This window comes from Oreochromis aureus, linkage group 5 (genome assembly GCF_013358895.1).
Source record: "Oreochromis aureus strain Israel breed Guangdong linkage group 5, ZZ_aureus, whole genome shotgun sequence".
In the NCBI taxonomy this organism is placed as follows: domain Eukaryota; kingdom Metazoa; phylum Chordata; class Actinopteri; order Cichliformes; family Cichlidae; genus Oreochromis; species Oreochromis aureus.
This window is the reverse complement of record NC_052946.1, coordinates 3004114-3010583: the sequence shown is the minus strand read 5'-3', so window position 1 is coordinate 3010583 and position 6470 is coordinate 3004114.

Here is a 6470-nt window from a genome sequence, read left to right as displayed (position 1 = left end):
TAATCTAGATGTAAGCAATAGAGATCCAGAATCATAGGTGCAGCAAAACAGTGGCTTCCTGTATGTATCATGCTCTTCTTGCATGGTTAGTCTGAAACATCCTTTTGGTGTAAGACGTCATTATACTGTGGCGTGAACCTCCTTCCCCATTCTAGAGATAGTTAAACGAGTGTTTTTCTCTGTGCCTTAAAATGTTACTCCAGTTAAGGTCTCTAAAATGCCTTGTCCCAGCATTAAAAAACAAAACAAAACACACACACACACACACACACACACACACACACACACACACACACACACACACACACACACACACACAAAACACTGATTATAATAACATTTCTCAAGCAACTATGGTCAGTTAAGAAGACCAGTATTAAAAGACCCCAAGCATTTTACTGTGTGCTTTTCTTTTCTTTTCTTTTCTTTTCTTTTCTTTTCCTTTTTTTTTTAAATTAAATTGGGTTTTGGGTTGTTGGGTTTAAGCACATGTAATATATTAACTTGTTCTTCTCTTTTTAAATTTTTTTTTTTTTTTAAATTGAAAGCCCTGTTAGAAATTAGTATATATTTTTTCATAACAGGGACAGTGGCAAAGCAGTTATGTAATGCTACTGTGAACGTTTTAAGAACACCTGTTTGGCCACTGTGAGATGGGTGTGTTAGGTCTAATTGTTGAATGTTGCCATTGTGTTTCTTAAATTTGTACAGTCTTAGTTCAAGCAGTATTATCAAAGCCATTCCTTTGATCCTGAGCACCTCTAACCACTCTGTGTTGGGGGAGGTTTTATTGTAGATACATCCTATCTGAAAGATCTGTTTCTTGTGTTGTAAGCTTCCTGCTTTTATGACCCTTTTGGTCAGCAGGAGGTCTCTCTCACACACACACACACACACACACACACACACACACACACACACACACACACACACACATTCCTACTTACATATAAAGGTTCACACATATACATACAATGCCTTAGAACCATGTGGGCGTTGCTTTGCTGTGTTTTGTGTGAACTGTCTCTCAATAAAAGGCAGCGAGAGGAGGCCGGATTTGGGGTCATTTTCGTGCTGGACACAGATGAGGCCTCCCTTGCGCAAGTAATCGATCGATCGCTGACTGTCTTGTTTTCATTCATGATGAATAAGTCTCTAGAATTAGCGGGGTTTGTGGGAACAGACCCAACAGGTGTACATGTGTTTTGGTTTTGCAATAAGAGATCAAGTAAATGTTGCTATAGATAACTTGGCCTGTTGTTAACAGCTGTCCCCTTTACAGCAATCCTCATCAATGTGGAAGGGCAAGAAAATATATAGATATAAAGATTATCATCACTAAATTAAGAGGCCTATATAAAATCACAAAATCTTAAGAAGCAGTTTTGAAATTTGAAAACAATTTAAGATTTAAAAAGCTGCATTCCACATACCACGTGATATCGTTTGATTGCAGCTTTGACAAACAGTCAAAGTCCTTTTCCTCCTGTAGGCTACCACAGGCCTACCACATAAACTGTCCTTGTACTGACATCACATTTGCATAGAAAAATGTCTCAAAAAATCCCAAACACCTGCTGTTGATGCATATTAAACCTCCAGACATATATATGACATTTCATGTTCAGTTACATTATCATTTGAAAAAGTAAATCTTACTAAAAGTGTGTTAACTATATGTTTATAGATGTTATAAGATGTTATAGATGATATAAATGTAGTTAAACAACAGTAAACAACAGTAGGTGTTGGGTCGCAAATTTTGAAGCCAATATGATAACCTTATCCCAGTACCAGAGTTTATCAAACAGTGTCATATGAACAGCAAAACAGTACAATACAGCAAGACAACACATAGCAAAGCAAACAAGCAAAGCGAACCCCGGGGTGTAGAGCTTTTAAGCACAAACAGAGACACACAAAATGACAGACAGGGATAGCTAACCTCTTCTTTTATAACCCCGCCCCAGCCTCCCAACGCCACCCCTCCAGCTGCTATGTAACTTTCTATTCCTTGCTTTTTACTTGGACCGTATTAATTTTAAACTAATAAGTATTTTCTCAACTCTACAAATGTCAATATTAACCCAATTATCGATGTAATATGTTTGTCAATACTTTTCCCCAATCACTTGTCAATCCTACCTGCACTTTGCTCCTTTTTTAATCTCTCACACTTGTGTTACATAACTTTTTGGCACTACTCCATAACTTTCTGAGCGCTACTGCCAGCATCCATCATTTTTTATTAGATCCTTTTGACAGTTTTATGGCCAAAGCAAGTCCAAAAGTCTGCAAAACTACAGCTATCAATCCGGCTGCAGAGCAAAAACAATTAATCCTCCTGACAACTTTGTCAAGGGTTTGCTGCCAGAGGTACCAAATTTGTTACTGAAGGGTAGTTCACAACTTTTTGGCAGCGAAGATGGGCAGAGAGGCTCTCAGGTGCATCTTTAGCAGGGCCAAGTTTATTTAACCCTATATTTGGACTTGTCACTGTTGGCCATAACACAATCAAAGGTTAATTATTGATCCTGATTACTAGATTTCAAACAGTATTAATCAACATGTGCATGTGTATAGCATATATAACTTGATTACATAGTAATCTGCCTCCTCCTAGTGGGTGTGTTTTAATTAGGTTTTAATATTTTATCTGTTTTATAAATTGTGTATTTCTGTTTTCAATGTAAATTTATACAAACAGGAATTACCTTTATTGATGCAGGATCAAATTATTTAATGTTGTTTTATCCTAACTCTGTGGAAAAGACTTATAGAAAGACTTATTTGTTTTTTAGACACTGATCTGAAAGGTAAATTTTTTGGATTTGTTTTTTAACTTGGTAAATGGAGAATAACTTGGTAAATGAATAAATCAGAGACACAGGTCTCCGAGTGTCCAGCATTCAGACGGCTACCTGAGGACATTCTTCATGTGAGAGAAAATCTGCTCACACAGATATGTAGAGCCAAATACTGTCAATAAGGCCTCTGCAATGTTCTGAAGACAGTTAAACTTGTCAGGTAGTGATGTCCAGCAGGTGAAAATGCAGCTCCATGAACACGCACAGCTGTGGATTCCAGCTGCGTCTGTAGTTCTGCAAACTTTGACCCCCACAGACTCAAACTTTTCAGTTCAATCAGCTGCATTTCGATGTCTTCTGTGTGCAGCCACTTAATGCGAGACAACTCCAGCTCCTCATTAAAGCTTTCTAGTTTGATCAGAAAATAAAACATTGGTCCATACACCTGAAAGTCCTGAAAACGCATTGTGAATTCTGTCTCAAGTCTACGGATGTATCCGTGTATTTCCGTGGTGGTGATGCTGCACTGAGCGGACAGCTTCTGAAGCATTTGAAGTGTCGGAATGTGGAAATTTCAACATTGCTTGAAAAAACTGCCAGCTAGCAACGTCCCTCTCACCAGTAGGCAAAGTTATCTTTAGCCAATTACAAGATGAATCTGGTAGTTGGGGTTATTAGCTAAGATACCGTCATTAAGAAGCGGCACAACTAATGTGTCTATGCAAGCTAATTTGCGATGTGCACTGCTGGTCCGGCCATTTATTTTTTAATGCACCTTCTCAGATTAATTCAGTGTTGTGACAGTGATGTACACTTTTTTGTTTGTATATGTATGATTTCTATACATGTTACGTTCGGTTGTAAGATTCAGATAATTATTTATTAAAAGCTAGACATTTTAAATGAGAATAAGAAAGTATTTCTTTGTGCCCCCCTCTCCCTGTTAATGCCCTACCTGGCCCCCTGGCAAAACTTTGCTAGATCCGCCCCTGCACAGTTACCAGCTGTCAGCTACATAGAAAAGGATCCTGGTGTTATTTGTCTCTCAGAAACAGTTCATAACTTCCCTTCAACTCATTCATGTCACCTGAAAGGTAAACCTGTTTCTCCATCACCTGTTCAGCTCTGATGATTCAGTAAGGACATCTCCTGGTTTCATCTTCATGTTTCCCTCTCACCAGATAACCAAACTGATATCATGACCAGCAGCTTTACAGCTGTGGCTCCAGCAAACATCAGCTGATACTAGAAAGTAATATTAAATACATTCTAACAACAGCTGATCAAGCTTAAACGTGCTGCTGTTGTTTAGCGCGACATCCGCTGGTTTCCTCTTTCTGGCGCAAAGTGAGCGATAAACAAACAAGAGAGAAAAGCCGATCAGCTGATCATTGATCGTCTTGATGCATTCTAAATCATCCAGGAAAGCAAATCTCCAAAAGTTGATTCTGTTCATCTGGACGTAGCGTTTTCAGTGGGAGAAACGTTTTGTCACTCATCCAGGTGACTTCTTCAGTCTCAGCTGACTGCAGGTTTCCCCAAACCTTATAAACAGTACATTTGCATAATGACTGAAACCAGCCCACTGAAGGAACAGGTCAGTTGGGAGGTCAGTTCCTTAATCTTAATTATGCAAATTCTCATGACCATTGATCAACAACCACTGATCACGGCCCACTGATCAAAGAACACTGATCAATGGCCATGAGTACCATTCACAGAGAGTTGGGGAATGGCTGCAATCACAGCATTGTAAGATGGCGAAAGATGTACCCTTAGGCCCCCTCCTCGATTCAGAGATGGTCTTTCCCTCTTCACGTAAATGGCCTCCTTGACTCCGCGCTCAAACCAGCGTTCCTCCCTGTCCAGGATGTGTACATCCTCATCATTGAAAGAGTGTCCACTGGCCTGTAGGTGTAAATAAACTGCAGAGTCCTGGCCTGATGAGGTTGCTCTTCTGTGTTGTGCCATCCGCTTCGCTAGAGGTTGTTTGGTTTCCCCGATGTATAAATCCTGGCAATCCTCCTGGCACTTAACAGCGTACACTATGTTACTCTGTTTGTGTCGGGGGACCCGATCCTTGGGGTGGACCAATTCTTGGCGCAGCGTGTTTTGGGGTTTAACAGCCACAGAGACCCGGTGTTTAGAAAAAATGCGTCTCAACTGTTCCGATACTCCTGACACATATGGGATCACTACAGGTTTTCGCCTGGGCAGCGGTTGTCCTTCTCTCCTGGATCGGCTGGAGCTTTCTTTAGGTGCCTTCCCAGCTTTGACAAAAGTCCAGCTGGGATAACCACATTTACTCAGGGCCTTCTTGATGTGCTGTCCTTCTGCCTCCCTGGCCGCTGTGTCAGTGGGGATGGTGTTCGCTCTGTGTTGTAGCGTCCTGATGACACCCAGTTTGTGCTCCAGTGGATGATGAGAGTCAAACCTTAGATACTGATCCGTATGTGTAGGTTTATGGTACACGTCAGCTTTTAGATGTCCCCCATTACTGATGGAAATCTCACAGTCTAAGAAGGCTAACCTGCCACTTTTCATATCCTCCTGGTGAATTTGATGTGTCGGTCCACCGAGTTAATGTGATCCGTGAAATGTAGTACGTCCTGAGATTTGATTTTCACCCAGGTGTCATCCACATATCTGAACCAATGGCTTGGTGGTGTTCCAGGGTAGCATAGCAAAGCCCTCTTTTCCACTTCTTCCATGTACAAATTGGCCACGATGGGTGAAACTGGGGAGCCCATGGCACACCCATGTTTCTGCCTGTAGAACTGACCCTTGTATGTGAAGTAGGTGGAATGAAGACACAGTTCCAAAAGCAAACACACTTGGTCGATGCTGAGAGTGGTCCTGCTGCTGAGGTTGGTGTCATCCTGTAATCTCTTACGGACTACCTCCAACGCTTCCGTGACTGGGATGCAAGTGAAGAGAGATGTAACGTCGTACGAGACCATGGTTTCATCTGCCTCCATAATGACATCTCTCACCTTCTCAACAAAATCCAGGGTGTTCTGGATGTGGTGTTCAGAGCTGCCCACCAGCGGGTTGAGGATCGAAGCCAGAAACTTGGAGATGTTATAGGTGACCGAGTTGATCATGCAGACAATAGGTCTTAAAGGTGCACCCTGTTTATGTATTTCTGGTAAACCATACAGACTTGGTGTAGACTCCCCTGGGTACAGCCTGTGGTATGAGGTCCGGTCAATAGCCTTGTCTTGTTCTAACTGCTTCAGACAGTCTATCACCCTCTTCCTGTAGCCACTTCCTGGGTCTCGTTTCTGGGGCTCATAAGTATTTTCATCACTGAGAATTTGCATAATTAAGATTAAGGAACTGACCTCCCAGCCTATTGTTCCTTCAGTGGGCTGGTTTCAGTCATTATGCAAATGTACTGTTTATAAGATTGGGGAAACCTGTAGTCAGCTGAGACTGAAGAAGTCACTTGGATGAGTGACGAAACATTTCTCCCATTGAAAACGCTACGTCCAGATGAACAGAATCAACTTTTGGAGACTGATCATTGATCAGTTTCACGATTGAAGTAGCAAAAGGAGAGGGAGGGGGAGAGACAGCGTGACACAGAATAACTCCAGCTTTGTGTCTTTTTCCATTCTAGCTGAAGTCCGGGACAAACTGCATTCCTTTTCGGCTCAATAC